Below are 17,919 nucleotides of genomic sequence, written 5' to 3' on the forward strand. Positions count from 1 at the left end.
CCAGTGTCATTTTTTAATACCATTTATAGTCTTTTGGGGCAGTGAGATGCTTGGACGTATATCAGCCCCACGTTGCTTTGGTTTTGCACTCAACCCCCGATTGATCCCTCTCTGTTTTCATTCATCTAAAATAAAGACGGCTTTAGCCCCCAAACCTCATTCCAGATGGAAATGCATAATTCAAGAGAAATACTGATGTCAAAGAAGAGAAGGCACACCAATTTGTGTCAGCAGTTGCTGTAAATTAAAGAGTACAAGGAGAGTTTAATGTAATGTAGAATTGAAAATAAAATTAGAACGAATATTTAGGCAGTCCTCCGCCTCTTTTTTTCCCTTCTGTGACACGAAGGATTGACTCCCAGCCTAAGTACCTAAGACAGTTCATTTTTCTTGCCTGCTGGAATTTTCTTTCCCCATAAAATGTTGCATGTTTGTCTTTGGCATCCAAAATTAGATCTTTTCACCTTTTCCATTCTAATCTCAACAGAACAGTCAGGGTAGGAAGAGTCGACGATCCCCCCCCAACCCGTCTTCCATACCCGTCATGCTTACAGCCCAGAAAGGACCCCTGCTCCACCAGTCTGACTAGTCAACTGCTGGAAATGGCGATTAGTTCTTCCCTGATACTGATTCTCCCTAATGTGGGCGTCACCTCCATGGTTTCTTTTCTCTTCCTAAAGCTGAGAAATGAAAGAGTCGATAACACACATCTCACACGTGAACTACTGCGCCAAAGAAAGATTCTCCAGCACACATCTGAAAGAGGGAAATCCCCTCTAAAGTAGTGGTACTGGGAAGATTCACATTTAGTTCAACCGAACTGCCATTATTTAGAAACTTCTTGGAGTTCCTTCTTCGAATTTCCCTCGGAACTGGTGGTGCTCTTTATAGCTGCCTACTGTCTAGGCCAATAGTGAGTTCCCTAGCTTGATCTCCCACTGTCATCACCGGACTTGGTTTTCAATGATTCCCTCTTTCCAGAAACAAATTCCTTAGAACAGTGGTTCTCAAAATGCAGTGCTGGACCAGCTACGTCAGCATCATCTGGGAACATCATCTGGGCCCCACCTCAGATTTAATGGATCAGAAACTTGGGGGTGAGCCCAGCAGTCCACATTGTAACAAGCCCTCCAGGTAATTCTGATGCTCGCTCTAGTTTGAGAACCGTGGACTTAGAAGATGAGATATTGCCTCCATTGAGGATATTCAGAGATGTGCTACAGATTTGGAAAGTATTCCAAAGAAAGATTTCTAAATCTTTTGGAGAGAAGTTGGAGTCCACGTGTGGCCTCTCCAGAGGACCGCTTCCACAGAGACCTCTCTCCACTGAGGCATCCACCTCCGCCCCCTTGCCGTTTGACCTTGAGCAAGTTCTCACACTTGGTTTCTCATCTGGAACATGAAAGACCCATCCTGCCTATGTCACAGGATTGTTATGAGACTCAAAGTGAATCACATCAGGAAACATGCTCTATAAAGCATGTCGGTATGCTATCAGTCCTGCGAGAAAGTGAAAGTCATTGGTACTCCGAAGACAGGATTCTGGTAATCTGAGCATTACATCAGGGCAAAGACTTGGAAAAAGTTATAATTTCCTTGGCCAGATCCACCTTTTTGTCTGTATAATGCCTGCTTCATCGTCTTAGTGGACGTGCCTTGGAGTCCACCTGTTTACCTGGTGCTAAGAGAGGGACACCACTGCCTAATAAACGGCTACCAGGTCTAGATAAATATATCCATTTTCGGACGTGCTGTTTTCTATGAAAAGCTCTGCGGTGACTGTAAGGACAGACTGTGTGTGTATGCGCCAAAGCTCTCACGAGCAGAGCCCGTCATGTGCTAACAGCGGAAGGGTCAGTACTGAAACCACCCATTGCAGCACTATGCAAGGGAGTCATGACCTTCAAGAGGGACGCTAAGTGTCCACTGCCACACAGTAATAATTGCAGAGGGGACCAAAAAGAAAATCATTCAAGCAAACCAAATCTATAGAAACCTAGAGTTCAAGACCAGACCAGTCAACTTGTCTGTGCTGGAGAGAATGTGGGTGGATTTTACCCTAGAGATTAGCCGTCTTGTTTTTTGCTTTTTTGGGTTTTTTAAGATTTTATTTATTTATTTGAGAGAGTGAGTGAGAGAGAGAGAACACAAGCTGGGGGAGGGACAGAGGGAGAAGCAGACTCGTCGCTGAGCAGGCAGCCTGACGTGGGGCTCAATCCCAGGACCCTGAGATCATGACCTGAGCCAAAGGCAGAGCCACCCAGGTGCCCTTAAGAGATTAGCCTTTACTAACACCTTCACCATAGGAATTCTTCAACAGCGAGATCCTGGTGCATTTATGATTTCACTTAAAAATGTTACCGACTGTTCAGTGAACATATCTGGTCAGGAAGTTAAACATGTTGCTTTAGTGCTTATTACGAATGCAGTTTTCGTAACACAGAGTAGTTCCCACTAGACCCACATCAACTTCACTTTTCACACAAAGTGCCAGCTAAAATCAAGAGATTAGGTATGAATCTAGTTGGTTAAATGTGATTAAGTTATTGGCTGATTATGCAATAATAAGCTATTGGTTAATTATGGAGTCGGAATATGAAAAGATTTTGTTCAAAAATGTGTGCCTACTTAACAAGTCTACAGAGACAGAAAGTAGATTAGTGGTTCCTAGGCATGGGGGGGATCAGGGAGGAAGGAGGTGTGATTGTTAGTTGGGACAAGGTTTCTTTTAGGGGGAATGAAAATTTCTAACATTAGACTGCAGTGATGGTTGTTCAACCCTGTGAATATATTTAAAAACATTGAATTATATACTTAAAGTGGGCAGCTTATATGGTATATTAATTATATCGCAATAAAGCTGTTTTTTGGGGGGTGCCTGGCTGGCCTAGTTGGTAGAGCATGTGACTCTTGATCCCAGGGTTGTGAGTTGGAGCCCCACATTGGGCCTAGAGCTGATATTTAAAGAAATAAAAAAGTGGTGTTTTTTTTTTAAGATGTATGTATTTGAGAGAGAGAAGAAGAGAGAGTGCAGGGGAGGGGGAGGGGAAGAGCAGGAGGAGAGGGAGAGAGAGACCGAAGCAGACTCTGCATTGAGCGTGGAGACCCATGTGGCTCATGACCCTGAGATCATGACCTGAGCCAAAACCAAGAGCTGGACACTTAACCAACCATGCCACCCAGGCACCCCAAAAGGTGTTTGTTTTTTTTTACTCAAATAGCTAATAAATTGTAGAGCTGAGAAAACACTGTGCCTATTTAAAAGACAGGAATAAAAATCATCAATACTTTGCTGCATGCAGTTTCATACTTGATTAATATGAAATAATAATCACTTGAAATATATTAAGGCAGGAAATATTTGCTCTCTCTTTTAATCACACAGTGTTTTAAAAGCTATCTCAGTCTAATAGTTGAAATGTAAGTGTAATAAACAATGGTGGCTAGTAGTTGAAGCCACAGTCATGGACATTTATGACACAATGATTTGTCCATGTTCCCTACAGGTTTATTTAGAATAAAAATCAGTAGCTCTTACACAATAGTGATAAGGAAGCTGGATTCTCACTGTCCATCTTGATGCTTCTAAACCGATCTGGTTAGGGGGCCACAAGGTTGAGGTTGGGAAGGATGTGATCTCATCCTTATGATGTCAGTATGTGCTGATAAGAGAAAATAGAGATATTCGGATCTGAGCTGTGAAACGGGGCTCTTGGGTAAGCATCATCCTATCTCATGGTATGTTCGTCAGACTCACTGTTGTCTGCCTAGGAGAGAACCTTTACACGTTCCTACCTTGGGAAGATGGGCCAGGCTCCACTAGTTCTCATCCCCTTGGGAAGTCCTCACTGCAGGGCGTGGGGCCTCACTGGTGGCCATGGAGACCTGACAAGGCAAACAGGAGACGAACTGGCTGGGAGAGGTAGGGATTTCTGACCCAGCAGAAAGCTACCAACACCTGCCTAGTGTGCCTTGCAATTTGGAGATTGCTGGTTAGGGCTTCTTTTTTTTTTTTTTTAAGATTTATTTATTTATTTATTTATTTTAGAGAAAGAGGGTGGGGGGAGGGGCAGAGGGAGAAGGAGAGAGAAACTCAAGCCAGCTCCGCGCTGAGTGTGGAGCGTGACACGGGGCTCGATCTCCTGACCCTGAGATCATGACCTGAGCTGAAATCAAGAGTCAGACGCTTAACTGACCGTGCCACGCAGGCACCCCTGGTTAGGGTTTCTTGTGCCCCAGCAGATCCTAACCGGGCCACTGGCAGGTTCTCGCGGACGTGAGGCCCTACTGCAGGGCTACTCAACCTCTCTTGCACTAATCACCACCCACCCCAAGTGAGCCTTTTAAGATTTTTCTTTTCCTATTTGTCATCTTCCCCCATGAAATTTGAGTACCACGACTCTCTCTTTCTAGGTAGATAGATAGATTTACCTACTGTGCCTTCGGAGAGCCACAGATCATTGTAATATCTAAAAAAATGTTCTACCACAACCCGCTCCCAGCACGCAAGCGTGAGTTTCCAGCCCCGGTTGAGAATGCGTGCCCTGGATGGAATGAAGGGTCTAGGCAGGGCCTCGCTCTCTCTGCTCACACCCGGAGTGAGTGGTGAGGTCCGTCCCATGGAGAAGACGGGTCAGGTGGCCCAGTGTCCATCCCTAACCAGGACGGGCCCCGACTTCAGATCCCAGCACAGCTAGAGGAGCGTCCTCCGAATCACGCGTCCCTGCGCCATCTGTTCAGCTGCCTGCCGGCCTCCAGGCTCGGCCACCACCTCCTCCCCCGGGAAGCAGCCCTCTGCCCGGCGGCGGCCTCGCTGGGACGGAAAGCGGGGTCCTCGGTCATAAGCGGCCATGCTGGTGGAGGGGCGCAGCTCTCCCTGCCAGCGACTCACCCTCCTCCCGTGCTGTCCTCCAGCCCCTCCCCGCTGTACGCCTCTCCCAGAAGCCTCCCTCATTGCTCTCCCTGTGTTCCTTCACCCTAAATGAAAGCATAACATTCACCAGCTTTCCCCAGTCTGGCACTGACGAGAGGGACCTTTATACTCTTCACTTTACAGTACTTTAGTGTCCTCTTCACAGCCTCCTAAAGTATCTCCCTGCCCCCACAGAGGAATGGATGTCCCAGGTCCCAATACCTACAGGCGGCCACTACTAGAACTCTCTGGAGCCTGGCCTTCCTCGTAATTAAGAGCCACAGGACACTGGCACACACAGGACAGTGTGTGCTCCTCACCTGATCACTCAGCACCCGTCCTCCTGACAGTCTCACTGGCTGTGAGAACATCCTGCAGCATTAAGCCACGCACAGCATACACTCCTTCCCTGGGACCCTTGGGTCAGGCCCTAGGATCACGACCCTCTTGGTCCCTTAGAACCCTTGTCTGGTCCCTTCTGACGTAGGTCATGGGCTTTCATTTCGAAAAATGTTAACAAACGAAGAGGTCCTCCGAGATGGTGCCGTCTAAGCCCATCTCACTTTTGTGGGGCACCCGCGCTGCTCCGGGCACTGTGCTAGGCCTTTCCTAGACATTATCTACTTCAGTATTTACAGCAGTCCTGTGCAGTAGGTGCCCATTTTACAGACAGTCACAGAGGAGGTTGAGTAACTTGCCAGGGTGGTAAAATCGGGACATAAACTCAGGTCCATCTGATTCCAAACCATCTACTGCATTGTCCCAGCTGAGAAAACATGTTCCCAGTTGAGAAAACCGTTTTCCCCAGCTACTTCCAGCGGGGCTCCACTGTGGGTATAAAAATACTGAATTTGCCATTCTTAAAAGATGACATATGGCTAATAAAAAGGCAGGATTTGAAACCATGTTTGCTCGTTCCCTCTGTGCTGCATTCTTGAGGGTCATGACACAAGGGCTCCCGCCAGTCCTTGATTAGTCCTTTAAGGATAAAGAACGACTTGTACATCCCCAGGCCTGCCAGATGTTCATGCCTCAACCTCCTGCAGACAGGAGCGACGCGGGAGCCCATTCTCAGAACGTGGGAGCAGGAGCACAGCAGGACTGCCCCCCACGCTAGCCCAAGGGCGAGCCATCTCAGGGTTGGTGCAGCCCTGCTGGCGTGGGGGTGGAAGGTGGCAGGGATCCTGGCAGGCTGACATGGTTCTCTCTCTCTTTCCTGAACCCCTTGCGATATTCTTTCTTGAGAAGAAACAGTGCATTGATTTGGGATTTAGTCATGTTTCATCCCATCTGCCTTTTCCCTGGCCTCTAAAACCACAAGCCTGGCTGAGGAATTCGGGTCCACAGTGTGGGCTTTGAATAGCTTTGTGTAGGGAGAGGTTTCGAAAAGAAAGGAAAGTGGTTATCTACTCCTCAGCTGGAATGTGTTAAGCCATCGAGGAAGAATGTGAGGGTTTTAGCTGTTAGGGTCCGTCAGCAGTTCGGGTGATGAGTCATCCAGTGTGGGGACGGATTCCTGAGAAATGAAGCCTCGTGATGACATCATTCTTGCAAGATTGTCTGGGGTCTGTTGTAGCCGCCTGACATGTTCTTACCTTGGGGATTTTCATCACATGGGTTTTTTCCCAACCACACTTAATACCCACCGTGCCTTCTTAACTCATCCACTTTTCTATCAACTAGAATTTGGCAACCTGGGACTTTCACAGGTCTGTCTCCTTGTCATCCTTGCTCCAGGGCATTCTTGGGACAGTGTGTGCTCCTCACCTGATCACTCAGCACCCGTCCTCCTGACAGTCCTCAAATCCGTCGGCACATGTTTCAGCGGTGAGCCTGGCGCCGTGCTAGTCTGAGGGGCTGAAGGCCCAAAAGGAGGGCCGGAGCATGCCGGAGGGTGCCTACCCAGACTCATGGGATCAGGGAAGACCGCACTTTAAATGTGGTGCCAGTCAGTAAATACGTGATGACTAAGTGAATACCTCAGTGGAGTCTTAGAAGATGAGTAGAAGTTAGTCCAGGGAAGAGTCCAAGCGAGGTATTTCCGTGAAGGAAGACCCAGGCTTCCATAGATGAACAGGAAGAAGTAAGAGATGAAACCGGGCAAGTGTCCTAGAGAGCCTCGTGTCCCATGCTGAAGAGCCAAAATTATATCCTAAGGAAGCTGAGAAACGTTCAAAGGGCTTTAGGCATGGAGGTGAGGTGGCCAGATTTACAGCAGTGTGGAGGCTGGCTTGGAAGGGGCCAGACTGGAGGCAGGGAGACCAGTCAGGGAGTTAACGCAGTCCTCTAGAGGTGACGTGAGCGTGAAGCAGGGTGACGGGAGGAGGGATGGAGATGAGAGAACAGATCTGAGCAATATTTAGGATTTAAACTTGGCAGCTGGTGACGAATTAGTTCTATGGGAGGGTGTTCTCCAGAAGACCCCCAGACTTTCCGTGTGGGAAAGATAAGGGGCCCCGTGTTCAGGCAGAGGTGCGAGTTCAGTTGGGGCACGCCGAGTTGGAGTTGCCTGCAGGGGACATGAGACTGGTCGAGCAGACTCATGGGTACTTGGATACACAAATCCGAAGACAGAAGAGAGCGTGGGCTGAAGAGACTGACTTAGGACTCATGGTGTTCACAGCAGTTGAAACCATAACTGCACAGCAGTGGAAGCACCTGGAAATTATAGGCAATGAGAAAGACACTGGGCCAAGGACAGAAGCCAAGGGAATGGCAATACTGTTAGTGCAGGAGAAGGAAAAGGGCCCCATGATAGAGACAAAGGAGAATCAGAGAGACACGGGACCCCGGAGAGTCCCTTGCTGCTCTGTGCTTCTCTCCCTCCTGAACCTTCCCCAGAGCCCGTTCGCTGCAGCTGCAGCCGCCCCTCATCCACCCTCCTGTAGAGATTCCTGCAGCTTCAAGGCTCGTTCACTTACAATGCTTGACCTCCTTTCCTCACCGTTCTGTGTATCTACATCACCATTCTTCTCTCCACCCCACTGCTGCCATCCTGTCAGACGACTAAAGTGCCACGAGGGTGAACCATCGCCAAGTCTCATAGTTCCCAGACGCCCTCACTTCCAGTGACTCTTCACCTCCCCTCCAGCCTGGACTCCCAGGAATGGTTCGTGCCGCATGGCTTCCGTTATATGCGAGTTCACCTTGCATCCTGCTCTCTGGGCACCGCCAGCTCTCTCACCTCCAGTCACACGTACCTCACTGCCCTGAGTTCCGTCTGTTTCCTTCTGACCTGTTGACTCCCTCCTGACCTCCCCTCCTTCCTTAACTGGGTTAGACTATCTGGCTGCTCATCGGAGTGCTGTTTCCTGAAACCTTAGCTTTCTTTGCACTCCCACTCTCCCCCACACCTGACGAGGGCAATGCAAGGTCACCGCCTCTTCTTGGCTCCTGCCCCAAGCACACCGAGGAAAATGGGACCCCGTACAGAGGGACATCATTAGACATTCACCGTCTCCACTCTGTCATCCCTGTCATTCTTCAGTGCTATAGAAAACCCAAGCCTTCCCGTGGGGAAATAGGAAAATTCAAGCCGTGGCCAAAAGCCCAATCTCCATCTCCCAAAATAGCTTCTCCACCCGCTCTGTTGCTGGATTTCCACACAGATGACCTTGGGACAACTCCTGGCTGCCCTTCACCACCTGTATTCTTCCCTCGGGCAAGTGACTTAACTCCCTCGAATCCTAGTTTCCTCAGCTTTAAAATCAGGACCCTCCAGTGTTGCTGCCACCCTCTGGGGCACTTTGTGCAAATGAGAAGAAGGTGCCCCTTGGGCCAGGCACACAGCGTGATGAGCTAAGCATGGCCTGCAGACCACAGTCCCCCCCACCCCGGCAACCTGGGCCCCCTGGCGCACTGCCACCTTGAATGACCATACACGGGGCCCCAACCACACCCACCTCTCCACGGGGTCTTGTGAAATAAAGGCCATAATATGCACAGCACCCAGCCAAGAGCCTGACTGCGCAGACCCTCAGGCGAAAGGGTTAACACAGCCCGCTGGGACCTGGGTCCACCTGCCGGCGGGCTCCGCTGGGACAGCGCTGGCTGCCACCTTCGGGCATATTTACTGCCAGCTCCATGAGGTCCATCCGTGTGCGCCCATTTCTCGGCAAGAGAGCGGAGCCCTGAGAGACTGGAAGTGAGCTGCTAAGTGAGGGAGCAGACCCGCGGTCCTAGGCAAGGGCTCCAGGCTGGCAAGGGGCAGTGGGCGGGAGTAGGGAGTGGGACAGTTGGGCAGAGAGGGCTGTCTGAAGGGGAGAAGGGAAATGAGTAACACCCTCCCAAGGGCGACAATGCCTCAGGCACTAGGGACAGAGGCTGCCCGCCCTAACCCCACACCCCAACTCTAGGGTGCTGCCCTCGGGAGCTCCCACCTCTCAGATGCTCCCCTGGGGGCCCCCTCACTAGCTGCTCATCAGTGCCATGCTCCCTCCCCCACCCGGCCCGCAGAGTGCCTGGGGCCCTGCACCTGCCCGCCCCCCTGGAGACGTCTTGCTGTCCTTTCACTCCACTGATAGTCCACCTGCCTCCATGGGTGCCACAGACCAGGACGTCTCCACACCCAGAGTATGAGGGCCCAGTCCATCCTGTAAGAGCGACTCTTCCTTAAGAGGGAATCACGGTGCAAAGGCAGCGAATAGTAGCCACCTGGGTATTTTTATGGAAGAAAGATGAATTATGCCATCACCCCTCCTGGCACAGAAATAATTTCAGTAAAAGGTTAAAACCATCATGCTGTATCAATGAGAACTGTTCCATTATTCCAAGAATGATTGATTGGAAAGTACTTTACTTACAGGAAAATCAAAGTGATACAATGCAGCTTCCACTTTTAAAGCACTTTCCATTAAAAAAAATCATACCAATGTATAAAAATAGTTATACCGAAGATGTGAATCAACAGCCGAGGAATTTATTGGCACTTGAAAGCCTTGTGATATAAATAGATTCAACAATGAGAATGAATCTCAAGTAACTCCGGGCTGTAGCAACCTAACCTCCATTTTCACTGACACAAAAGAAAATCACATGTAGTTCGGCGAGTCCTCTGGCCACCTTGGAAAAGAACAGAATGGAACTAGGTCCAACAGGGCAGGTCAACTCAAAGCACTGGGTGAGGCAGTGGGAGAGACGGAGGGGACAGAGATAGGGCCTCTGCCCTCACAGAGTTTTCAGACTGTGCCAGACTGTAGGCCTGTATACAACTCGGCCGCCAGTATCATGTCCTGAGGGCAGGGCGAAGGAACAGGAGATAGAAGGAGTGAGCTTCTGTTTAACTTGGGGATGTCCTTCCTTCTCCCCTCTCTCCCACCCTCCCACAAACAGTCGCTCTGTGGTGTAATGTGAACAGAACATGGAAATCAGCAGGGTCTGGATGCAAAGTGCCACTTACCAGCCGTGTGACCCTGGACAAATTACTTCATGTCTCTAGGATTCAGTCCCCACGAGTTTTGGAGGGGGCAGGGGGCTGTGGTTGTAAAGATGAAATGTCTCGTGTGTGTATGTAAGCACCGAGCTTTGCTGCTTCCTGATACAGAGCAAACAATAAACGTTCACTCCCTTCCTTACCCTTCCACTCCTCTGTGAAGGTTAAGTAGTACTTACTTTTCCACCCCTTTCATGCTTACATTTCAAAGAGCTTTTCCATCATGGGATATAATGTGATTTTCAAGGTAGTATTTGCTGGTCTTTTTGGTTTTGAATCAATAACCCCTGTCCTCCAAGGGCTTTCCGACTTCCCTGTGTTTTGGAACTCAGAGGCCCAAAGGCGGCCCTGTTTGTGAAGAAGAACATGCAACACCCACCACCACCACCCCACCTGAGACCGGGGCAGCTGAGAAGTGGCCCCTCGGCAGTCATTAACTGAGCATATATCGTAAATGAGCACATATTGTATAAGGGTTGTATAACTCTGAGGAGTCAAGGAAAGAACTAGACAGGATTGCTGACCTCTCCTAAGGCTTCAACAAATGGGTGTCACCTCAGTCGAAGTTCTTGGTTGAAAACAACAGCCCAGTTGCGGTCCTGGCACGAGGCGCTGGATGCTTTCACCACGGTGCTGCCACTACCATCTCAGACCTGTTTTTCTGCAGTCACTGTCCTGGCCAGAAAGTTCCTCCCAGTCCCCTTGACTTTCAGGTGGATGGCACTGCCTAGTCCTTCGTTGCAAGGGAAACCGCCCGGATGAGACGGGGATTCTTAATGCAGGAAGGGGCGTCTCTCATTCATTGCACCCCGACTTGGAGTAGATGCCCACTTAATTGAATTAAGAGAAAGGAAAATTATTCACAGGCTGAAATTGGCTCATTTGTAAATTCACAAAGAGTGACCGATGTTGATTTTTAAAACTTCTTTAGTAAAATTTCTTTTATTAAAACTTTAAAATGCTTGCTTCCCTAAGTCAAACTGACAGACAAGTTGTCGTAGGCCTGTACACCCTGCAGAGGTCCACCAGGAAGGAGCAGTTTGTCACATCTGTTTTATTGCTGCCTTTCAAAGTGCATAAATATACTTTTTTTGGATGAGCCATTCGAGAGTAAGTTGCAGACATCATGACTTTTCACCTCTTACGACTTGGGGAGAGACGTTCTGAGAACAAGGACATGAACAAAACTACAATATAATTATCAAATGCAGGACACTTAACACTGAAATAATCTTATATGCAGAGTCCGGTAATGTTTCAGACGTGTTTTTCATAGTTTTTTTGGTCCAGGAGGCAATCTAAGAGTATGTGTGGCATTTAATTGTCATGCTCTTTTAGGCTCCTTTAACAGGAAGCAGATCCTCAACCTTGTCTTTCATGATACTGATATTTTTTTGAAAAGCACAAGTTCATTGTTTCGTCAAATTTTTCTCCATTTAGGTTTGTCCAGTGCCTCCCCGTGATCCGAGTTAGGTAACACGTTTTAGGCAGGAATACTACACAAGTGACATTATGTCCTTGTCAGGACCCCATGTAGGGGATCGTGCGATGGCAGTTTGTCTCATTATTGGTATGTTGCTCACTTGGTCAAGGTGGTGTCCCCTATGTTTCTGCACTAGACCATTATCTGTGACGAATAGGCCATCTGTATGGAGATACTTTCAAACTTGTAAATACTGTGTCCATATCAAACCTTTATCCAGCAGTTTCAAAAGCATCCATTGATGATTCTTGCCTGAATCAGTTATTACTGTGACGGTTGCAAAGTGGTGATTTTTCCAACTTCTGTATTTATTAATTGGCATTTTACTTTAAGGAAGAGCTGTCCCTTCTACATTATTTTCTCATTTATCTATTTAAAATCAGTGTAGACTCGAGGATTCTTTTTTCTTTTTTTTTAAGATTGATTTATGTATTCAGGGGAGGGGCGGAGGGTGAAGGAGTCCCAAGTGGACTTCACACTGAGCTCAGAGCCTGACTCAGGGCTTGATCCCATGACCCCAAGATCACAACCTGTGCCAAAACCAAGAGTCGGATCCTTAACCACCTGTGCCACCCAGCTACCCCAGACTCGTGGATTCTTAATATATTTGCAAGTGATTGTTAACAATTTATCTATTATCCATCCCTTCTATAAATCACTTCTGCATTTGTGGATGGGTCAACCTCATTGCAAGCAGATTTCTTTTTTGATGTGGGCTTGAACATTTAACGTACTCCCCCACTATTTACAAAGGCAAACAGGAAACAGAAAACTGAACTTTTTATGGGGATTTTTGGTTGAACACAGGTTATCAAAGTGTTAAGTAGCTGTGGCAAAATGGGATACCCTGAGAAGACATAATGGAGCAGGCCCTTCTAAAGAGAGAAAGGAAGGGGGTTTTGCAGGAAGACATGGGAAGGTAAAGAAGAGTGGCATGATCGTACTTCATGACTGGACACAGAAAGGGGGCCATGGGGTGGGGGAAGGGCAGGGCGATGGGAATGAATAGGGGAGTAAGGTGGGAAGGTTAAGTTAAAGTAGCAACATGAGTTCTATGAAATGAATTTGTTAAGAAAACTGAGAAGCAAGGAATGACAGATTCACAAAATCCTTTTGAGATATTAATCGTTCCATTATTTATGAGAAAACTAAGTCACAGAGAATTTACGTTAGTTTTCCCAATGTCACAGTGCTAGTAAGTGGCAAGCCAAGATTCAAATACAAATCTATTCAACTTCAAAGCCACATTGCTAGAAGACAAACACCTATAGAAGAACAGAGGTGGAGTTAGGGCTCACAATATAAGGCCTGATAGGTTCCTATAGGCCAGTCATAACACTTAATTAACCTTGGCCCAAAGTAAGTCTCAAAAATTATCCAAACCATACACTTTAATCAGCAATAAGCCGAGGGCACTTAGATACTGCCAAAGTTTCCAAACCTTACATTACACTCCTGCATGACTCAGTGCCTCCATCCCCCAAACCTACCTATATAAAAATCAGCTTTATTAAATATCATTTTCATACACAATTTCACCCATTTTAAGTGTATGATTCAATGAGTTTTGACAAATGTAGAATCATTTAATCACCAATCATAATTACAGAACTTTCTGTCACTCCCGAAAGTTCCCTGTGCAGCCCCTGTGGAGTTGATATTCTCCAGCCCCTGGTCTGCTTTTTGTTGATATACTTTTGCCTTTTATAGAATTTCATATAAATGAAATCATGCAATATAGTCTATAGTCTTTTGTGTCTGGCTTCTTTCACTTAAGGTAATGCTTTTGAGATTCACCCACGTTACATACGCAATTTGTTCCTTTCTATTGCAAAGTAGTGTTCCACTCTATGGATGTACCACAGTTTACCCATTCATCCATTCAAGGATATCTGGATTGTTTCCAGTTTGGAGCAATTATAAAGCTCCTATAAACATTCACATATAAATCTTTATGTGCATTTGTTTCCATTCCTCTTACATAAATACCTAAGAGGAGAACTGCTAGGCTATATGATAAGTGTTTGCTGAATAATGTAAGAAACTGCCAAAACTATTTTCCAAAGTGTCTGTATCATTTTGCATTCCCACAACAGATAAGAATTCCAGTTGTTCCACTGGAACAAAAGTCATTATTTTCAATCTTTTTAATTTAGCCTTTCTAATGGGTACGTAGTATTACCTCATTGTGTTTTTAATCTGCACTTTCCTAATGTTTAATGATGTTGAGCATCTTTCTGTATACTTATTTGCCATCATATATCTTCTTTGATGAAGTCTCTGTTCAAATCTTTTGCACATTTTTATTGGGGTTTTTATCTTTTGGGGTTGCACTACTGAAATATAACAATGCTTTATCAGATATATGGGTTTAAGATTTTATCTATTTATGAGAGAGAGAGAGAGAGAGAGAGAGAGAGAGAGAGAACGAGCAGGGGCCAGGCAGAGGGCGAGGGCGAGGGACAAGCAGACTCCCTGCTGAGCATGGAGCCTGACACGGGACTCAATCCCAGAACTCTGAGATCATGACCTGAACCAAAATCAGACACTTAACCAACTGAGCAACCCAGGCACCCCATCAGATATATGTTTTACAACTATTTTCTCCCAGTTCACAGTTTGTCTTTTGGTATTCTTTTAAAGGACAAAAGTTTTAAATTTTGATAAAGTCAGATTTATCAGTTTTTTAAGTGCTTTGTGCTTTTGATATCCTAAGAAATCTGCCTAACACAGGGTTACAAAGATTTTCTCCTCTATTTTCTTCTAGATGTTTTGTTGTTTTAACCCTTATATGTGGGTCTATGGACCATTTGCAGTTAATTTTTGTGTATGGTGTGAAGGTTCACGTTTTTCCATATAGAGTCCATTTCTTCTAGCATCATTTGTTGAAAAAGCTATCCTTCCCTCCACTGAATTACCTGGTTAAAAATAAGCTGCTGGTCTTATTTACAGACTCTTTCTGTTCACGTGATCGACAGTGTCTGTCTTTACATCAATATCTCACTGATTACTATATCTTATGCTAAGTCTTGAAATCAGTTTACATCCTCCAACTTTGTTCTTTTTCAAAATTGTTTTATCTATCCTAGGACCTTTGTATTTCCATATAAATTTTAGAAATCAACTTACCAATTTCTAAAAATGTCTAACTGGGAATTTTTTATTGGAATTACACTGAACCTACATGTCCGTTTAGGAAGAATTGACATGTTAACAATATTGAGTTTTCCAGTTCATGAACATGGTTTATCTCTCCTTTTTTTTTTCATTAATCTCTTTTACTTTCCATAGTAAGAGTGTATCAATCTTGCACATATTCATTCATATTGCACAGACTCACTTAACCCGAAACACTTCATATTTTTAATGCTAAGGTAGTGGTATGTTTTGAAAATTTAAATTTTTTCCTGTTCATTGCTACTCTATACAGATACAATTGATTTTTTTATGTTGACTTTGTATCCTGACCTTGCTAAATCTACTATTTCTAGTAGCTTTCTTGCTGGATTTCTTGGGATTTTTTATGCCATCTGCTAAGAAAGTTTTACTTCTTCCTTTCAAATCTGCTTGCCTTTTTTTTTTTTTTTTTTCTTCTTATTGTACTGGCTGCCAATCCAGTATGATGTCAAATAGAAGTAGTGAGTACGGACATCCTTGATTTGTTTCCAATATCAGGGAAAATCATTCAATCTTCTCATTAAGTATGATGTTAACTGTGGATTTTTTATAAATGCCCTTTATCAAGATCAAGTTATACCTTCTATTTCAAATTTGCTGAATTTTTGTTATAAATGGATGTAGAATTTACTAAATTTTTTTTAAGGTTTTTGCATCTAAGCTCATGAGAAATACTGGTGAGTTTTTTTTTTCCTTGAATTGTCATTTTCTGGTTTTGGTATCACACTAACCATAGCACTACAAAATGATCTGGAAAGTGTTTCCTTGACTACTTTCAGAAAGAACTTGGGTAGAATTAGTATTATTTCTTACTTAAACATTTGCTAGAATTCTCAATGAAGCTATCAAGCTTAGAGTCTTCTTTGTGGGGGAAACTATTTTTAATACAGGAATAGTTAACCTTTGCAGTCTCTACCAACACAGGGTGTAGCACTAGGAATGAAAGGAAATCAAGTTGTGAAAATCACTGTTGCCTAAATAATGCTTCCGACACACACAGTTCTACCAAACACTGTGTTTCCCTGGCTTTGGCTATAATGGGAAGCAACTTAAATTATTTCATTAGTCTTTTCAGATGTAAGTACAATGCCTTACATACTTTCTTACAGATCTTGTGTGCGGTTAAATACCCCCCCCCCCCAGCCAACAGGAGTATATAAAACTCATTTCTGGCAGTGATGCTAGAATGTTTCCCCTCAGCCCTGTGCCTTTTGCACTGGTCAGGCTACAAGTTAAAGGTGAGAGAGGTACAGAAACATGACTTACCTATTCATGAAATATTTTTATTCTCTTAAGGTGTTTTTGGAAAAATATAAGCTTATAACAATAAGCTTAAGCAATAATATAAAAGATGCATAAAGGAAAAAATACGGCCCCTCTTCCTTGTAAACAATAAAACCAAATATTAATACTGTTGCATTGCTCTGCCATAAACTAATGGAGAGCAAGAGCCATGTCTCTTTTGTCCATTGTTTCCGTCAGGAAAGACTGATAAAAACAATGGCAAAGCATCTAGTATGGCACCTGACACATTTGGGGCACTCAGAAAACATTTATGGGAGGAAGGAAAGTGTCGAATTCACACCTGTGTTACTATGACTCCTTGGCAAGTTTAATACTGACTGCTTTATCTGTGTAAACAAGGGGAAATGTCATTCTCCTTAAAGCCATTGACTGTCTCATGAGCTCACTCTGTTCCTTCCTCCTCCTGTGTCTTTGTTCCTTGAGGCCTTTCTTCTCTATAAAACTGTCTCATCCATAAGAACTCCCTTATTCAGGGAGGCAGTCTTCAGACTCTTTCTTAGGATCCAGCAGCATTTATAAACTCTGCCACACTGCTTAGCATTTAATCCACAATGGATTCTCCCCCTTTCCTAGCACCCATCACTGTCCTGGGCATATAGCTCGCCGAATACTCCAGCAGCAACTGGAACAATCTTGCATGCGAAGGCTCTTCGTGAAGCCTGAAGTATACAGCCTCAGGATTTGTTATGAAAACCGCTAGGTGTAAGGAACAACAAACTGGGAAAAACTGGGAAATGACCCTGAACGCTATTAAATACCAGAATGATTTTTGTTAGGTGAACATATGACTAGGTATTACCCTGCCTGAGGCGGAAGTCAACAGACTTTCTTTGGTATTTTCTATTTCTATGGGTCCATATATGTGCTCTACCAATTCAGACCTTTGGAGCTTCAGAGAAAAAGGAAACTGTTTCGTCCCTATATTTAGTTTGAAAATAATATCATCTGAATAGCTTTCACCACGTTCTGCATCCATTTTAATGGAGAAATGGCTAATTCTAGGACTAAAGCAGAGAATATACAAGATGAACCTGGAGCATCTTACTATCAGAAAGTAAAGCACTCAAAAAAACAAAACAATGGGGGTCTGTCAAAGGGACGCAGGAGCCAACTGAAAGGGCTCCCTCTGGCCAAAGCTGGAACGATTTGAGCAATGAAATAACGTAGTACTGGATTATAGCCCAAAGAATAAATTTTTTTAAAAGACCCATGAGTTCATTCAGATATAATTAGGTGACTGAAGAAGTTGGGGGGGGGACAAATTTCCCATAGAGAATTCCAAATAATACTCTGTCCTACCCCTTAATTGTGGACTACACTTAGTGACTTGCTTCCAAAGAGTACTGTATGAAAAGAGGGAGGAAAGTAACTTTACAGTGGAGAAACCTGGCAAAGACTGCCTTAGCCGAGTAATCAAGATTAACATTATCAGTGACAAGTCCTGTTGACAGTATGTACCCTTGATATATGTGATGAGAGAATGACACTTCACCTCTGTGGTCTTCCTCCCAAAAACCATAACCACAGCCTGACTATGAGGAACACAGACAGATCCCAACTGAGGCACATTCTACAAAATATCTGACCAGTCCTTAAAACTATCAAGGTCAC

At 45.1% G+C, this 17,919-nt stretch overlaps 1 protein-coding gene across 6 annotated transcripts in view; it reads left to right on the forward strand.

Moving 5' to 3' along the window:
* The window catches only part of RBKS (ribokinase), an 87,508-nt gene that overhangs the window by 62,129 nt on the left and 7,460 nt on the right, over nucleotides 1-17,919 (forward strand). The window lies entirely within an intron of this gene.

This window comes from Ursus americanus, chromosome 7, assembly GCF_024610735.1.
Source record: "Ursus americanus isolate L20-20 chromosome 7, mUrsAme1.1.p, whole genome shotgun sequence".
In the NCBI taxonomy this organism is placed as follows: domain Eukaryota; kingdom Metazoa; phylum Chordata; class Mammalia; order Carnivora; family Ursidae; genus Ursus; species Ursus americanus.